We start from the raw sequence: 20180 nt of genomic DNA, 5'->3' as shown, positions 1-20180 counted from the left end.
ACCACTAACCATGCAGGAATGTAAGAATGTATCTATGGGTGAATATTATTCTCTTAAAGCTAAAAATAGCAAGCTAAAAGAGAAGAATAATTATCTCAAGACTATGGTTCAAGATTTGATGAGCAAAGTAGATACTTGGATTGACAAGAAGGTACCTACACAAGCTGACAAAGAGGCTAAAATCAAGGATCTTCAAGCTAAAGTTAGTCATGTGGAAAACTTCAACAAAATTCTCCTCAAAAGAAACAAGACTCGGTTAATGGAGATCACAGAGTTAAAGAAGGAGATTGAAGCAAGGGATGAATGTTTGGAGCTGTTCAAAATCAGAGAATCAATAGATGCAACACCCTTCAAATCAAGCAGAAAAACCATCTCAGCAAGCTGAAATCATAAGTCAGCAAGCTGAAAAATTTGATCTGCTCACAAAGGAAGTTGAGGATCTGAAAAAGGGCATGGGATCGTTTGTTCAAGGAGAAGAAAGTCTCAAATCTATGATGAACAACACAAATATTCCATTGGTCAGAGAAGGAATTGGAATGAATGCAAACAAGAAGGATAAAACTCTAAGATATGAAGGAAAACATGGGATACCCTATGATTATGTTATGCCTTGGAAGATATGCAACAGATGTGGAAAGAAAGGGCATCTTGAAAAGCATTGCAAAGTTCAGAATGGACAAAAATCATACCATGGAGGAAACAAACAGAAAACAGCTTACTATGATCAGAATGGCAGAACAAAGACAGCTTACCATCATCAGGCTGGCAGAGTTAAATCACCTAGATTTATCCAAAAATGGATAAAGAAATCTGATTTACATGTTTTATATATTTTATCTGCTAACCATGTCGGACCCAACAAACTTTGGGTACCAAAAGGTTGAGTTGTTTTATTTGTTTTATAGATGTGTCTTGCCGGTCAAGTCAAATCAACTCAATGGATTTTAGATAGCGGATGTACTAGACATATGAGTGGAGACAAAGCACAATTCTTGAGTCTTCAGATGAAAAAGGGTGGAAGAGTGACTATTGGTGATAGAAAAACTCTTTAAATTCTTGGTAAAGGTAAAATAGGTAATAAACACATTTCAATTGATAAAGTTCAATATGTTAAAGGCCTTAAATATAATCTGCTTAGCATAAGTCAGTTATATGATGATGGTCATACTGTTAACTTTGGTATTGATAAGTGTATTATTACTATTGGTACTAACAAAGTCCCCCTAGTTGCTAGAAGGGAAGGAAATATATATATTTTGGACTTTGAGTTGCAGAAATCAGCTTGCTGTCTTGCTGCAATAGACACTGATCCTTATGTTTGGCATAGAAGATTGGGTCATGCTCACATGGACTTACTTAACAAGCTTTCAAAGAAGAAGCTAGTCAGAGGTTTACCCAAAATCAAGTATGTCAAGACTGAGGTGTGTTCGGCATGCCAATTAGGCAAGCAAATTAGAAGTACTCACAAAGCAAAGAAAATGGTATCTACTTTTAAACCCTTAGAACTTTTACATTTAGACTTATTTGGTCCAGAAGCTTATAAAAGTATAGGAGGTAAGCAATATGGTTTTGTAATTATTGATGATTATTCTCGTTTTACATGGGTATTGTTTCTTAGAACTAAAGATGCTGCTTTTAATGAGTTTGAGAAACTAATTAAATTACTTGAGAATAAGCTCAATACAAAGCTTGTAGGAATAAGGAGTGATCGAGGTGGTGAATTCCAAAAAGACTTTGTTACTTATTGTGAAGAAAGAGGAATATCACATGAGTTCTCGGCTCCAAGGACTCCACAACAAAATGGTGTGGTGGAACGCAAGAATAGGTCACTGCAAGAGACAGCAAGGACTTTGTTGCAAGAAAGCAAGTTACCTAGAAGTTTTTGGGCAGAAGCAGTCAACACAGCATGCTATGTTCTGAATAGAGTATTGATAAGACCTATTTTGGACAAGACTCCATATGAATTGCTCAAGAAAAAGAGGCCCAACATCAGTTACTTCAGAATCTTTGGCTCAAAGTGTTTTGTGCTCAAGACAATTGGTAATGATGGTAAATTTGATGCTAAATCTTATGAAGCTATTTTTCTTGGTTATTCTATGAATAGTAAAACCTATAGAGTTTATAATTTGTCTAAGCATATTGTTGAGGAATCTATAGATGTTACTTTTCAAGAACCTAACAATGATCTTCCAAGAGACGAGGAAGATGATGCAGGTGAAGCTGGACAACAGCAAGCTGAAACAGAGAAGGCTACTCCAAAATAGCAAGCTGAAACAGAGACTGATTCTGGAAAACAGCAAGCTGAAATTGAAATTGCCTCAGGAAATCAGCAAGCAGAACCTTCTACTCCAGTTGATGATGCAATTGTAAAGATGGCAAAGATGACTCTTGATGGTCCTAGAGGAAATAGAGCAAAGGATAAAATGCCAATCTATGATGGTGAAGACTTAGCTCCTCCATCTAAGATAAGGAAGACTTCACATGAAGATATTGCAAAGCATTCATTGCCAAAAGCTACACGGACAGTAAAGAATCACCCTCCAGAACAGGTTATTGGTGATATTTCTGATGGTCTCAAGACAAGAAAAGGCACTGCAAACTTTTGTGCTTATGCTGCATTTTTAGCTCAAGAGGAACCCAAAAATATCAAAGAAGCACTTGAAGATGAAAATTGGATCACGGCTATGCAAGAAGAACTCAATCAATTCGAACGATGTGATGTTTGAGAACTGGTCAAGCCACCAAAGGATGCTTCAATCATTGGTACAAAATGGATTTTCAAAAATAAAGTGGATGAATTTGGTACTGTTACTCGAAATAAAGCAAGACTTGTAGCACAAGGGTACAACCAACAAGAAGGCATTGACTTTGATCAAACTTATGCTCCAGTAGCTAGATTGGAATCAATTAGGATGCTTCTTGCTTATGCATGCTACAAGAAGATCAAGCTACATCAAATGGACGTCAAAAGTGCTTTTCTTAATGGATTTCTGGAAGAGGAAGTTTATGTTAAGCAACCCCCTGGTTTTGAACATGAACAACATCCGGACTATGTTTACAAGCTCAAGAAGGCATTATATGGCTTAAAGCAAGCACCAAGGGCTTGGTACAAGAGGCTTAGTAAGTTTTTGATCAAAAATGGCTTCATTCGAGGTAAAATTGATCCTACTTTATTTACTAAGCAAAATGGTAATGATATTTTGATTGTCCAGATATATGTAGATGATATAATCTTTGGATCCACTAATGATTCTATGTGTGAGTGGTTTTCTAAGTGTATGAGCAGTGAATTTGACATGAGCATGATGGGTGAGCTCAATTATTTCTTGGGGCTCTAAATTAAACAATCTAAAGATGGAATTTATGTGCATCAATCAAAATATGTCAAGAATTTGCTGACCAAATTTGGTTTTGACAATGTCAAGCTGAAATCTACTCCAATGAATCAAAATAGCAAGCTGACATCGGATGAAAAAGGTAAAGATGTTGATATCAAGAAGTATAGTGGTATGATTGGTAGTCTTTTATATCTTACTGCTTCTCGGCCAGATATTATGTATAGTGTTTGTGTATGTGCTCGTTTTCAAGCTAAGCCTAAGGAATCACACTTAAATGCAGTTAAAAGAATATTTAGATATTTAAGTGGGACTATTAATCTTGGGTTATTTTATCCTATTACAAGCACATTTAATCTTGTGGGGTATAGTGATGCTGACTATGCAGGTTGTCAAACTGATAGAAAGAGTACAAGTGGTGTTTGTACATATTTAGGACAAAGTCTCGTATCTTGGCAAAGTAAGAAACAAACTTCAGTTGCATTATCCACAGCAGAAGGTGAGTATTTGGCAGCTGGTAGCTGTTGCTCTCAAATTTTGTGGATGATTCAGACTCTACGAGATTTTGGAATCAAGTGTGGCAAAGTTCCAATCTATTGTGACAACACTAGCACCATCAACATATCAAAGAATCCGGTTAATCACTCAAGAACAAAGCATATTGATGTTCGTCATCATTTCTTGAGAGATAATGCTGCCAAAGGTAAGATTGAATTAGTTTTTGTACCTACTGAATATCAATTGGCAGATATCTTTACAAAACCCCTTGGCGAAGCAAGATTTTCTACCATTCGAAGGGAACTTGGCATGTGCAGTGTATAATCGCAAGCTATCATTGGAAATTTGGTAATGTTGGCTTACTATCATTTTTCATGTTAGCTTACTATGATTGGTTATTTAAATGACATTTTTTTTGTTATGTTATTGTTGTTAATTATGATATGTCATTCTCTGTTTAATTATATTTACATATTTGCATGATTTGCTGATTTAATTGTTAAATGATTATAGTACTAATTGTGGTGTTTTAGATATATTTAAGATGTTATTTTGATAAGTGTTAGAATTAGGATAATTATTATTTATTTTTAAATCTTATCCTAAATTCTCCCCTAAAAAGGCTATCAAAACACGGGTTAGGGTTTTAGTTCCTATTTCACCGCCACTCAGTCATATTTCTACTTACCGTCTTCTCTCCAACATCATCAATTTGATCTCATCATGGTTCGAGCAACAAGGAAATCAAATCTTCTCGCAAATCGTTCTGTCTCTAAACAAGATAACACCGTGGTTGATTTGGGTCACGAAAGTGATGAAGAAGTCTCTCATACCCCTGATTCGAAGAAACTCAAGCAATCTTTGGCATTTGATTCTCCTGATCTCCAACAACGATTCACTGAAAATGCTTTGGATGTTCGTTCTATTATCCCTGGTATCCCGATTGTTGGTAAACTTTTTCAAAACTCCGGAGCCTTACTTTTGTTTCAGAATTTGGGTATGGATTCTTTTATCATCGAAATGCCTAAGGTCTACTATCCTGATTTAATTCGTGAATTTTATGCAAATTTGATTGAAGATAAGTATGGAAACTGTATTACCACTGTGCATGACAAGAAAATTAGGCTTAATCCTCCCATTTTAAGTTCTATTATCAAGTTTGAGAATCCCTCTGAGATTGATATTTTTACTGGAAAAGGATATGTGTCATTCCCTGATTTCTCTGTGATGGATCAGTTTAAGTTGTTATTAGGATATGTTAATGATATTGAAGAAAACCCTCAGCCCCCTTCCACTACTCAAGTATCTCCTATGGCACATTTATTGTTTAAAATCTGTAGGGCTAATGTTTGTCCTAGGGGTGGGAATAAATCAACCTTTAGTTGTCAAGATGTTACTCTGGTTTCTATGCTTCTAGCTGGCAGGGCTTTTGATCTATCAAATCTGGTTTTAAAAAATATGATTGCTGCTGTTAATCAGAAAAAGATTGGACTTCCTTATGGTTTAATGCTTACCAAGGTATTTGAATTCTTTAAGATTGAACTTAAGAGTGTTGTTAAGGTGAGTGTTAAAGAAGTTTTGGATGCTAAAGTGTTAGCTCAGTCAAATTTACAAATTGACAATGGAGAGTTAGTTAGGATTTTGCCTACCATTGTTCCTGAGTCTCCTGCTGTAGCTGAGCCTTCATCTTTTTCTCCAACTGCTGAGATGATGCATCTGCTTAAGGGTATTCAAGAGGACAATATTCTGCTTTTTGGACATATGGATGCTACTACAGAGCAAGTGAATCAGCTGAAGACTGAGATTAAGGGATTGAAAGATATTATGCTTAACTTCATGTCTACTGCAAAACCTTCAGCTTCTCAGTCAAATGCAGATTTAGACACTGGCTTGGATGATCTTGTGGATGCTGCTGAAGACTTGGAACAACAGGAGAAGCAAGATGAGTTTCTTTCACCAAAAGAGAATGCAGCTGTCAATTCTGCTCAGGAAGACTAATCTGTTTTTGATGATATAAGGGGGAGAACTTAGGAGAATTTAATTTCTTTTAAGTTAATTTCTTTTAAGTACTTAGTCTCTGAAGAACTTGATTTAGTTTTTGTTGAAGTATCTGTTGGTTTTAAGACTTGTTGCATCTGGTACTTGATTTGATCTGTTTATTTGGTGTGGTAAGACTTGGTTATGCTGATGTTTTGGTTTAAGACTTGGTTATGTTGATGCTTCTAATATTTGAAATATGTTTAATTGTTTTTTTCATTTAGAAGTTTATTATGCTAATTGTGCTGATGTTTTGGTTTAAGACTTGGTTATGCTGATGCTTCTAATATTTGAAATATGTTTAATTGTTTTTTCATTTAGAAGTTTATTATGCTAATTGTGATATCTTTAGTTTTATTTTGAGATATGCATAGATTTAGGGGGAGTTTTTATAATTCTCCTAAATGTGTGTAATCATCAAAAAGGGGGAGATTATAAATCCTTAGTTTTGATGATCACAACACAGCAAGCCATCATGTTGTTATTTGAGAATGTTTGCAGGATATAACAGCTTAATGTCATTGCTGTTTAAGTATCATGACAGCAAGCTGACAGCAAGCTATCATAAGACAGTAATCTATTTCAGCAAGCTATGATCACGATTGTCAGAATAACAGCAAGCCAAGATGCACAGTCCAGATTCAACAAGGAAGTCGAATTTCATGGAGATTTTATAGGATCTTCATATATATCAGTTGTAAGGACTTCTCTAATAAATATATGTGCATTATATATATAGAGCTCAATTATAAATCATTTTTAATCATTCAAATTGATTTCCTAAAGAATAGGAGTTTGTTTTTCTTTCAAACTCTATCTTCTATCTACTGATTAAAACGTTTTATACTCTACAAAATAGAAGAGATATTTTCTGTACGTTGAACATCTTTCTTTCTCTTCTATCTAACGTACACATGAACGTTGGAAACCATCCTAATGATCTTAAACGGTAGAATTGGATTCTAGCCGTTGTAAGTTGTTGAGAAGGTTTCAAATGTTAATGTGTGGTTATATAAGAGGTTTTCTTACAGTTTTATGTGGACGATTTTGCAAGCAAGAACACATACAACTCCTGATCTTTATTATTTCTAAAATACTCTCGAGCTCTAAATATATACGCGTATTTTATTGAAGAGAGTTTATAGTTTGAGTTGTAAACTTTATCACTGATTTGTATTGTTCAAATTGTATTGATTAGTTGCTGGATAAGTTGGCTAGGGAAACAAGGGTTTAGTGGTACTTGCTAGAGGAGTTTGTACTACGGGGTAGTATAGTACTTAGAGAGCAGGTTCTTAAACAGGGTTTCAGCAAGCCATTATCAGCAGCTGGGATAAAGGGAGATATATTGTTGTATCTTGTAGTTGTAACCTTCATTGATCAATAATATATTCTCTTACCAAGTTGGTAAGGGACCAGGACGTAGACCATATGGGCTTAGGGGTCGAACCTGGCTAAAATTCTTGTGTGTTCTATTTACTTTCCTGCACATTATTTTCTGCATTGCATTTAGTCATCTCAGCTTACTATCATTGTCAGATTATAGCTCAGTTGATAAAATCTCAGTAAGCTATTATCGGGTAAAATTTAAAAGTAATCCTAGTTAGCCATTATCACCTATTCACCCACTATAGGTGTAATTTCACATATATCATTGACATTGCATCGGTTAAGTTCCTAATAAACTGATGCACATTCAGCATTTCCTGATTTCCCCTTGTATAAATGATTAAAAAAAAATATCCTACCAAGAAAAACAGTTGATAAACGAAGGTATAACTATCTGTTAAACACAAAATTTTAAACTTTGTACCCAATAAATAAATGAAGCAGAGGAAGATGAGGGGATATATGAAACATGTCCTGTTGGCAAATCGAAAACTGAATATGACCAGCCCAACTTCATTGGGCCATTAAATCCGGTTAGAGTATATACAAGTATAACAAATTCAATTCGACAAATTCCTTTTAAAATACACCAGCATAAATTCCGTGCGATGCACGGTTTTCGATTAATATTTTAAATTTTTATTTATCCAGTTATATTATATTTTAAAATATTTATATAAATATATAATGATTATAAATTTATAATAAGAATAATATAATAACATGTGGTCGTAATTTAGTAGAATAAATAGACTATTTCTAGTAGTTTAACAATTAGGTAGTTTAGTTTAGCAGATATATAACACTATTATTTATATCTTTTAATAATAGGATAAGTTGTATTCGTAATTTAGTAGGATAAGTATACTATATTTAGTAGTAGTTTAATAATTTAGTAGTTTATTAGATATATAACATTATTTATCTATTTTTGTAATAATCAAAATTAGAAAATTATTGTTGAACCAAACCGTTGAACCAAATTATCTTTATTCCAACTATTATTATAGTATAGATTTCATATTTTATGGGATAACATGAATTTTGCACTAAAAAGAAAAGGACAGCACGAGAATACTGCGTTACAGTTCGAGATCGTTTGATTTATGCAAGGATACAGTGCCTGTTTGGCATCACCACATTCTGTTATATGTGGGCGGAAAACCTATTATTATTTTGTACATTTCGTTTATCTAACCGATTAAAATGATCATTTACCTACCTAAACGTTAAAAATCTGAAAGTGATTTAACAGTACAATCCCATTTGTAGCCCACATTTTAAGACAATTCAGAAATCTCTTTCTCATATCTCTCATTGTCCATTTTTTACTCCAATTTTTTATTTTTAGTAATTTCTATTTCGGTATTTTTGTTTAAAATTTTGTCTTTTGAATTTTATATATAATAACTTACGGCCCTTGCGATGTACGAGTCTTGATTAATATTATTTTATTTTATTTTATATAATTTTAATAAAATTATATATAAATAAATAAATTTTAAATAATAATAATATATTTATAAATTTCATTATATATAATTTCAAGTTAAGTTCAAATAATATAAATAGTACTCCCTCCGTCCCGGTGAGTTGTTTACGTACACTGTTTGCACGTATTTCGAGGTTTCAATAAAGTATAGTTTCATAATGTTTTTTTCAAATTTTCTTTTTCTGAATAAAAGTTTAAACATGAAACTTTTTTTCAGAATTTTTTTTAAAAATAAAATATTATGGAAATATACTTTAAATGAGTATTGAAAAGTGTGCCGAAAAAAAACGTAAACAATCCAGTGGGACTGAGGGAGTATATGATTGGAGATTTTTTTTCCAGAAATAATAATGTAATTGTTTGTTATTGGTGAGATTCGAACCTAAAAACTTTTATGTATATTTATTAATAATAATATAAATATTTGTTGTTAACGGAATTCGAACCAGAACTTATATATATCTTTATAAATAATAATATAAATATTTGTTGTTGACGGGATTCGACATGAGAACTTGTGGAGTGCATTTTTTTAGTATTTGGATCTAACGGCTCTGATTATTTGGTGAAGAAGATCCGACGATCGTGATTGAAAGGTGTAACCAAAATGAGGGGTTAACCAAACTACAAATTATACCACATTTTGGTTATTATAGTACAGTGTAGATGTATGAATTTATTATGTTAAAATTTTGATTTTTTTTGAAATATTATAACTTATAAGTTATCATTTAACAAACATATCACCAACTTATAAGTAAAATTATCCAAACGCCAAAATCACTTATAAGTAATCATTTATAATTTTTAAGTTAAATTATTTAAACACCTAAATATATACTATAATATACTATAATAACCGAAATGTGGTATAATTTGGTATGCTCATATTTTGGTTGATTTGGTTATCCCACATTTTAAAAAATTAAAATTAAAATAATATCATAAGACATACACAAAAAAATACTACAGTATCCTCCTAGCAGACTTTCACAAGGACTCTCCAATTCAATTGCAAATATCTCTAGTCCTCGACTCCACCGCTTGAGACTTGGCACGATTCTTGTATACACCGGCAAACTCCTGCACTTCTTTAAGCGATCTACATCGTAAATCTGGCACAATTTTTCCACCGAATTCAATCCACCTTGAGGTAAACTTGCAGGCCGAGAATATTTATCTATTTGGTTATTATACATGTTAATCAAGTCAATTTAAAGTTTCAGTTAGAGCTTTAATATTTTGTCTAGTTATTTCATGTCATTCATTTTGCTATAAATTTAAGTTGTACTTTCCGATTTGTGTCGTTGTTATTATACCTAGGTCTTTGGTAATGATTCATGATAAGTTCTTAGTTTTTTATAGTGTTTATGTTATAGATTAAGACGGGGAAAGAAATTCTCAGTTTATAGTTTAACGTAGGTGTTTAAATAATATAAAAATATTAATGAAGACCCGTGTATCGCACGAGTTATAAATATATAACTTATAAGTTATGATATTTATATCACTTATATAAATTTTTTTAACTTTAAGTCATAATTTACATTTTTTAAGAAATTTCAAAGGGGCTCGTAGTAAGTACAAATTGTCCACAATGCAAGGTAAGGATAATTGGTCAAATCATGTCTATGTCAATTCTAAGCACCTTCCTATTCACTTTCGAGATTTCTATCTTTTGAAAAAATTGAAAATGAATATCCATGAGGAGTTTTGGAAACTTGTATTTCTTTTCTGATAAAATCGTACTTGAATTTGATACGAACTATTAAGATTTTGCAATATCCGATATCACGTGCATAAAGCTTTCGAAATTTATACGAAATTAGGAATTGTATAGACCCTATTCCATATATTTTCACTATAATAGAGATGCACAGACGAGCTAAATTTCTAAAATGCGGTTCAAACCGCACCGCACCGCAATATTTGATATATATATAATAGTTATATTTCATGATTCCATTTATTAAGTTTGATTCCATTTAACAAACTAGGAGTGCTTGCTTAGTGATCATCTTATTTCTGTAAGATCAATTATTGCGTGGTGATCATCCTATTTGTATTTCTTCAAAAATAATGAAACACATGGTACAAAGCCAACTATTTAATAGTGAACTCATTTAATTGCCGAGCCAAGCTTATACGTTAAATTTTACATTGTAGAATTTCTAATTTGTATTATTGAAGAATATTGGCGACTTTGTTATATTATTCGGAAATTTAATTAATTTAAGTTTTGTATTTATTTAAAATTTTCGAACTTGTAATGTATAAACCGCAGTGAACTGCACCACACCGCACCACATTTTTGTGGTGGGGTTTATGCGGTTTTTGAGGGTACGCGGTGCGGTTGCGGTTTGGAAATTTGATCAAACCGCATGTGGGTTTGGTTTGCGGTTTGAGTAAAAAACTGCACCGCCCGCATCGCGCTCACCCCTAAGGTTTATGTTACCTTAGGCATTTGGTAACATTTTAGGGGCCCTATTGTGACATTTTTTTTTTCAGAAGGCTGTTTTTGGTGTAATGTACGTTCAGATTTTTGAAATCAACTTAGTATTTTAATATTCTGCTAAAACTTCTACTTTCTCTTTAAATCAATTTATCATCTTCATATCGGACAAAAAAATATATCATTTTGATATTCTCTAATTTTTTTATATCATTTCTCATCTTTGTCATAAAATCGACGTAGTATGTTATATTTTCCTAAGATTTGCTTTAAATTTTTAATCTACGAAATATTACAAACACAAGTATATATGTGTATATTTTCTTAATATTTTTAAAATTATTATGTTATTATATTATACTTATGTAAAAGAGAAGACGAGGGCGGTGAGATAGCGCCTGTCATACCGTTTCAATCTATTTTTGTATTTTTCTCAAAATTTTGTATTATTACATAGAAAAAATATTACATTTACTATTGACTAAAAAATAATATAATTTCATGATATTAGATTTGTGAATAGTGAGAGAGCGACTCATTTAAATAAACATATTTAACAAGAGAATTAATTTATTATTCATAATGACCAAGATCAGATAGAAAATAAAAAAATATATATTATTTTAGAAGGCCGCTGCGAAACACAGTTTAGTAAACTAGTTATAATATATTTTAGATAAATAAATAGAGACTACTTGAATTTTAAAACTTAGTTTTTACTATATGGGCCAATAATAGAATACAAACACATATATAAGGTCTAATTATTTTTTTAATGATCTTATTATTATTTAAAATTGTTAATTTTAGCCTAACTATCTTATAAAACCTCTCCTTCAAAAGTAACACGGTCAATTCTATTTAATGAAGTACAAAAAATAATTGATGTCATCTGCCTAATTCTATATTTTATATTTTTTAACTAAATAGATTTTTTTCAAAAAAATATCACCAATATATACATTTGTATATAGAAAAATTGCAAAAAATACTAACTTTTCTATTTTTTTGTAATTTTTTTATATGCTGATTTTTTTTTGCAAAATTACGGAAGTAACCAAAATCAATCAGATATGTAACTAGTTGAATCATTTTTTTTTGTTAAATGTAATTGCAGAAACTCGTCAAAATTTGCATCTAGTTGATTTTAGTTGCCAAAAATTATTTTTTTTGTAAAAAAAAAATCAAAAAATAGTACTTTTGCAAATTAAAAAGTATTTTTGTAATTTTTTTTGCTAAAATATTTTTAGACTTCGGTATTTTCAAAAAATCCCTTGTATATATTATTATTATCAAACTAGGATAATAAGCCGCACTTCGCGGTGACCTCATAATAATATTTTATATAATTATTAAATTTGATAATTTTTATTTTTTCATGAACCATTTTGAAAATAAAATAAATATTTAATAATATGTAATTATAATGCTAAAGTGCAGCAAGCTGAAGCATACTGACATATAAAATTGTAGATCTTGTTAATTGGTATTCTTTTCTTTTATTTTTCATGTCAAAATCACTCTTAATTAGCTTATTTTCTTGTTTTTCGAAAAAAGAAGTAATAACTTCTCGCAGCCTGTACACAACATATGTAGATTACTAAGGGCTCATTTGTTAACGGATGAACGAGTTATTTTGAACTGAATCATTCTTTTTTTTCTTGTTCAGATTGTTTGGTTTGAATATGAGAGATCTGAACGACTGAATTTTTTACAGAATTAGTTCTGGACCAGTGGGCTTTAAAATTTTCACTCAAGCAGTCAATGTGTAGTAGTCGTGCACATCCTACACTATTGTCAAGTGACATTCAATATTTGCATTTGTTTTTAATTTAAAAAAGAGAAAACCATATTGTTAGTCCTTTAAAAAAATACAAATACTAGTATGTAAAGCGGGGGCATTTTCCCATTAATAAAAAATGATTTATCATTCTTTAAAATCCATTTTATAGAATACTGCTTTAAACAAATTTTTTATTTTAGAAAAAATATTTAAAGTTATTAAGTTTTTGCATATAAAAGTTGATTGACATTATTGCAATAATAGACATAACTCCGGTGTATTTACAAAAATAGCATCAATTTTGTAATGAAAACTCACTTATCTTTAGGTAATTATCAAAAGTTAACTTTAGAATCTTTAAGGTAAGATAAATTCTTTATTTTATAAAAAATTAATTTAATATACTATTATAAAGACAAATTTCATTAAAAGTAATTAAACATTATCAATTATTTAATTTAAAATATATTAAAATAGCCATTCATAAAATTTAACTGTTTTTATCAAACAATCTTATTCATTATCATTCAGATTATTAATCATTCAGAAATATTAACAATTCAGAAAATTTTATTCAGATTTAACAAATGAGCCCTAAGTGTCATCCCTAGTTCAATTATTTCGAAATCATTGGATCCTTTTACGGTTCTTCGGATAAATAGCGACTTAAAATGCCTTGAGATATAGCTGTATTCTCACAATACACTTAACAAGAACACCAGATGTGCAATAATAAAATTTTAAAAAAATAAATAAAGCTAAAGGGAAAATACTTAAAATTATCATAGGAATAAGGATCAGCGTACCATTGTTATCTTGATTTATATATATGCTCACTAATTTTACAGAGGTTAAAATGATGATAATTGGAATAAATAAGTATGAGTAAAAGATAATATGATTTTGGAGTTGAAAGAAATAAACTTTTCGAAAATCGCCATCTTTATACGGATAATAAACGTTTTCATACACTCGGGAAATATGAGCCAACCAAAATACATATATATCATTTATAAGGACATTGGACCTGTCAAAATTACATCGTAGATTATATAGACGGTCAAATCATCTGAATACCTGAATGTCTTAACAAAATTTGATATAAAAAAATACAACTAAATCTGACTTTAAACCAAATTCCAAATTTAAGTCACAAAGCAATATGTACAAAAAATTATATTACAAATCTATAAAACAACTCTGACAAAAAAACCCTAAACAACAAGAGTTAGCAATAATCAGCGCATTACTAAAACAAAACTCTCATGGGAGTTCATTAATCCAGCACATTTGTGATATTACTCCATAAATGCAAAAATATTAATCAGTCTAGGTAATAATTCGAACCTCTGAGGTTAACCGGCTCCATAGCATCTTCGGTTCCTCATCGTAAAACGCTATATTCTAAAATTAAAAAATTAATCCATCAAACAAACAACATAAAGTTAAAGTCTTTACAAAAATAAGCAACAAAATTCTAAACGTCTTAAAAAAAGTTTGAAACTCACTCCGTAATGTAAAAAACCCAATTAACGATTTGAAGTTTTTTTGTGATTTACACTTAAGTATATATAAAATCATTTATTTCCTTTTTTGCGTTAACCTAACTTGTCAATCAAGATTTACTTAATAAAAATTTCGAACTTTTCGGAGAAATTTCAGGAGAATCATATTGATGTGGCAATTCAAGTGAAATTTTTGGAGAATCATAAGATACAAGGAGAAAGTTTTAGGAGAATATAAAGTGCATAAGATTTTTTAAAATATAATAATTCAAAAATTTGAGAAAACTAGAAAAAAATTGAGACGATAGGAGAAGCGACACCTCACCACATTTGTCTTCTTCTTTAAATATTGATATACTGATATATTGACTGATTGATTGATTGATAATATCATTTTAAAAAAATTATTGCATTGTACGAGTTCTAAACTAGTAATCATAATTGTATAAATTGTTGAATAAGGATCTCATTTTCACAATTCATATAAGTTTGTTAAATTTTAAATTTGGATTTTGTAAAACTTCAGAACCAAACTTTGGTTATAAATTTCTATGAAAATTGTTTTAAAAATGAATTTAAGAAAAAAGAAAAGATAACACTGAATCAATATTTATATAGCCTGGAATAGATATTTTGGGTTCACCTCTCTCTGCGAGGTATAAAGCCATAATCCCCAGATACCCTAACCCCCAGATTGAATAACGAAGGTAACTCTCGAACCTCAAAATCTCTCGTTTGTCTATGTTTCTCGTCCTGTATGTATGTATCTATATATGTATGTATATATGTATGTATTTGTTGGACCATGAACTCAAAGCAAAAAGTCCAATATGACTGTATTGTAATAAATAGATAGTATTTAGTCCAAAGCCCAAAAAACACAATTGTAATAAAAAAAACATCTTAAAGCTTTCATATAAAAGGGGAGCTAGAGCACATGTGTAAGGATTGGTAGATTGAATAAAGAAGTGCTTCCTTAAAATATTATTCTCGTATATTCGTTATGTTTGGGATTCAAGACACAAAACGCAACGAAAAGCAAAAAAATTTGAATCCCTACCGGAGGATCTATGTATAATGACTTGATAATTATGGAGAATAGGATCATGTACCTTAATAAAACTTTCCGTATGATTGTAATGGAAGTTCTGATCTTGGTGAATCACAACCGCCCTCCTTGCGAAGATCTGCTCTCCAAGGTATTCACACGAACGTCCGATCGTCCAACGATCACCGGAGCCGGTACTAGTTGAATAGATTGCCTCACCCCCCCCCCCTCTCTCTCTCTCTCTCTCTCTCTCTCTCTCTCTCTCTCTCTCTCTCTCTTTCTCTATAGCCTCTCTAAGATGTAGAGCTGCTAGGGTTTTTCTCAAAAATGTAATATGACAAGTAACCCTAAAAATATACATTTTAATGTATAAATAAGGGAGAGAGATTAAGGCCTAACCTTAAACCTAACGGGCTTCTGAAAAATGACCCATTATGATTTCGGGTTTATCTTACTATTAAATTCGAATTCTAATATATATAATTAATTAAGTCTCACTTAATTAATTTAATAATTAAATTCGAATTAACAATGATAAAATATTTAAATTCATAATTTAAATAACACTCCGTTTTAAACGTTCTTTGTGGGTGACCCTTTAGGTTATTATTACGTTAGAAACAATTTTATTTTCTAATAAAATTATAAACAATGAGTGGCATCTAGTAATACATCATTGCTACCCAAGTAATAATAATAATTGGTGATTCATTAAACCTTTCGTGAATAATGTACAATATAATATAAATCCTTTAGCCTTATATTATATATCAAATTCGAGGCATGCATTGTGCCATCCTCTGTTAACGTTTAATCCTTGTTTCCTTCATCAATTAGTAAACTATTAAATAAATCAGTATTTGAGCATAGTCATGCATTTTGTAGTCTTACTCAATCAAGAGGCCATTAATATCACTCCTTAATATAGGAGGGCTAAATCCCATCTAGATCATTCATACTTCTCATGCGAATCATAATATACCCAATGTCTACTTTTATTATTACCCGACCAAGGATAACTTTCAATAGTATCAAAGTATATTAATTCTCATATAGAAATATAATGACTTCAGGTTTAAGGACCAATACATCATTATCACTGTGAGATTAACTTATGACACTATAAACATGTAGTATCTCACAACAAGTCAATCCAGCACCATGTATCTAATACATGTGCATGCGTTTTGACTTTAGTATCACCATACATATGATCAATGAGATGTGATCATCAGTCAACAAACACACTAGTCTCAATGTATGTATTATCGTCCCTTAACAATAATACTTGACTAGGGACCTTTAGGAATATCAATACCATTATCATAATCTCATTTCTAAGTCATGTACTTAGAGATATAAATTTACATATCATATTCCAAGGACATTTATTAATCTAACATTTTATCGCATAAAATAAAGATATAATAAATTACTAAATAATAATCCATAGAATCATAATTATAATCCAAATATCTCATAACATAAACATAATAGTGTGGTCTCTAGGGCACACACACTATAACGTTAAATATTCGGGTTTATCATTTGGCGCTAGAAGGAGATTTATTCATAAGATCCAACCAAACCATGATTGTGGAAGAGATTGATTCGCAAGAAGCTGAACCAGTCCTACTAACAGATGCCACGGCTGAGATACCCACCGTCCCAAAGTTTCACGACAATCAAGGACCGTCGAAACAGCCGGCGTTACAGCCGAGATGTTTATTTCCCCCGCCGATAAAAGCTACTCACGGGTCACGGCCAGTCGCTGGACCCGGCTGTCACGGAGCCACCAGTGAGAAAAGTCAAGTATAAACCAGATCAACGCCGACGAGTTCAAACATCAAAAGGCAAACAAGTACTCTCCAGCGACATGCGCCTACATCTGGAAAAAGTTGAACGCGTAAAATCACAGGAGGCGGAGGAGATTGAGGAACCGCTGTACTCTGATGAAGAACTCAACTACCTAGAAAGGGAGACTCTCCTTCTCCAAGCTAACTAGAGCGACAGTGTGAGATACATCTTCTACGACCAGAACTCAAACAAACAACGATAGAAAATCGTGCCTCGGGAGATCAATTTTATGATGATGAGGACAACGCAGAGTATGATTATGATCCGTCCGCTGAGTCAATGTATTCGCAACCCCGCGAACACCGACAGCGCACAGTGTCGTCCGCTGACACCTTATAAAAAACTAAATCCTCAAACACTATCTCTCATGAGGAATTTTCTAAGATACAAGAGGAAATAACTCAAATGCGAAACATATTCCGCAATCAATCGGGGTTCGAGACTATAGCAAAAAGCCCTCTCTCCTTAGTGCTTGAGAAGGCACGCATCGATAGAACACTGAAAAATCCTTCACTCGACCACTTCGATGGTTCAAGCGACCCCTAGCATTTCTGAACACTTTTGACGGTCGAATGGAATTCTTCGGACACTCTGAAATTGCTCAATGCCAATTTTTCTCCATATGTTTACAGGGAACGACACTCCATTGGTACAACAATTTACCTCCCCGCTCCATCGACTCTAGGTCTACCTTAAAAAGCAAGTTTCAAACCCGCTTCTCTAGCAATTACAAAGGCATAAATGTCACAGCCTCCTTAATGACCATGCACCAACGATCAAACGAGAGCCTCCAAAATTTTTTAACTCGATTCAGAGAGGAAATTACAGAAATTCCAGATCTCATAGAGCAAATGGCCATCAACTTCCTGACAGCAGGAATCGACAAGTCCAGACACTGCTTACTTCTTGAGGAAATTTACGAAAAATGCCAAAAAACTCTCCAAGTCGCGTTCCAAATCATCGAACATCGCATGATGCTACAAGAGGCGGTTAGTTGTGTTTAATCTCCGCGACGTTCGACCATATATGAACGCCGCCGAAGCTATAACCCTCGATTGCCAAAAAATGATAGACATCGAGATTATCGCCGTCCTACGAGATAACGCAAAAGTGACATTGAAAGAGAGAATGACATTCCACCACGCAAAAGGCGCGAAAGAGACTGGAAGCCCCGCTCCAGGAATGAAAAAAGAATTCACTATGATCAATGCTAATTAAGTAACCATACTAGCTATATTGAAGACCAAACCAGAGTATCGACCTCCAAGGCCAATGGAACTCGGCCGACCTCCAAGTTCCCGGTAATGTGATTACCGTGAGGACACATGTCATACAATAGAGCAATGTTTCCATCTGAGCAACCTGATTGAAAGAAAGATTCATCGAGGATAACTTGTCCATTATGTTTAACACGAAGACGTACATCGACGAGATCATAGAGGTTACGACGATCGGGTTATCGACGTCATTTTTTGGCGGTGTAGCGGCAGGTGGAATCTCCAATAACTCCCGTAAAAGCTATGCAAAAGAGGTCTTTAATATTAACCCGTTGGATGCAAAACAACCACGGATAAATCCCTCCCCAGTTATATCCTTCTCAGACGATGACTACCATCCTGGCCTCCTCGAGAATCACCAAGACTAGTAACGAGGTCCACGTGGTAGGAATGATCGACATGCCGGTAATTTTTGGCTCACCTTCATGCCAAATTTGGAAAATGGTAAAGTTTCACGTAATCAAGGCCTCCTCAAGTTTTAACGATATACTGGGTAGAACCACGATCTCCGCCCTACGGGCAATCACCTAAAAATCAAATTTCTACAGATTTTGGAGTAGGAAAGATGACAGGCGATCAGGCAATAGCAAGACAATGCTATCTCACCACAGTTTTACAAAACAAGAAGGAGGACGAGCTGGAGGTTAACCAAGTCCTTGATGTCGACCCTAGAGAGCTAACTGACACACCCACGTGCAATTCATATTCTCCAATCGAAAAAACCAAGGAAGTCGAAGTATTTAACGGGAACCCGAGAAAAACTACAAAAATCAGCAAGAATCTCCCCGTGCCACTAAAACAAGAAATCACGAACCTCATCAGAGAGTTCTCCGACATCTTCTCTTGGGACCCCAAGGACATGTCTGGGATCCCGGAGCTCGTCGCTCGATAGTTACTCCACATCAGTAAAGATATCATATCAGTGCAACAGAAACACAGAACATTCTCTGCCGAAAAAAAGGCAGCCATCGACCAAGAAATAGACAGGTTACCCGAGATCGAGTTTATTAAGCCGGTATAATTTCCCACATGGATTTCGAATGTGGTTTTGGTCAAGAAGAGTAATGGAAAGTGAGGGATGTGTATAGATTACTCAGATGTAAATTGGGCCTTCCCCAAGGATTTTTATCCTCTCCCGAACATCGACCAGCTCATCGACGCAATAACAAGAAATGAACTCCTATCATTCATGGATGTATTTTCAGGTTACAACCAAATTAAGATGGACTCCCAGGACTGGCAACAAACTGCATTCATCACGCACATAGGAGTCTTCGGAGATCGAGTCATGTCTTTTGGTTTAATTAATGTTGGTGCTACATTTCAACAAATGATGGATAAAATATTCGTTTCATAGATCGGGAGAAACATGTTAATCTACGTCGATGATCACAAAGTCATAAGTCTCCTCAGACCACATCACCGACCTCCGAGAAAAATTTGAGAATGCGAGAAGCCATAACATGTGATTAAACCCAACCAAATGTTCCTTCGGCCTCACTGCAGGGAA

Source organism: Apium graveolens, chromosome 6, assembly GCF_009905375.1.
Source record: "Apium graveolens cultivar Ventura chromosome 6, ASM990537v1, whole genome shotgun sequence".
NCBI classification, from domain to species: domain Eukaryota; kingdom Viridiplantae; phylum Streptophyta; class Magnoliopsida; order Apiales; family Apiaceae; genus Apium; species Apium graveolens.
The sequence above is the reverse complement of the archived record's forward strand: the minus strand, read 5'-3'. Positions refer to the sequence as shown.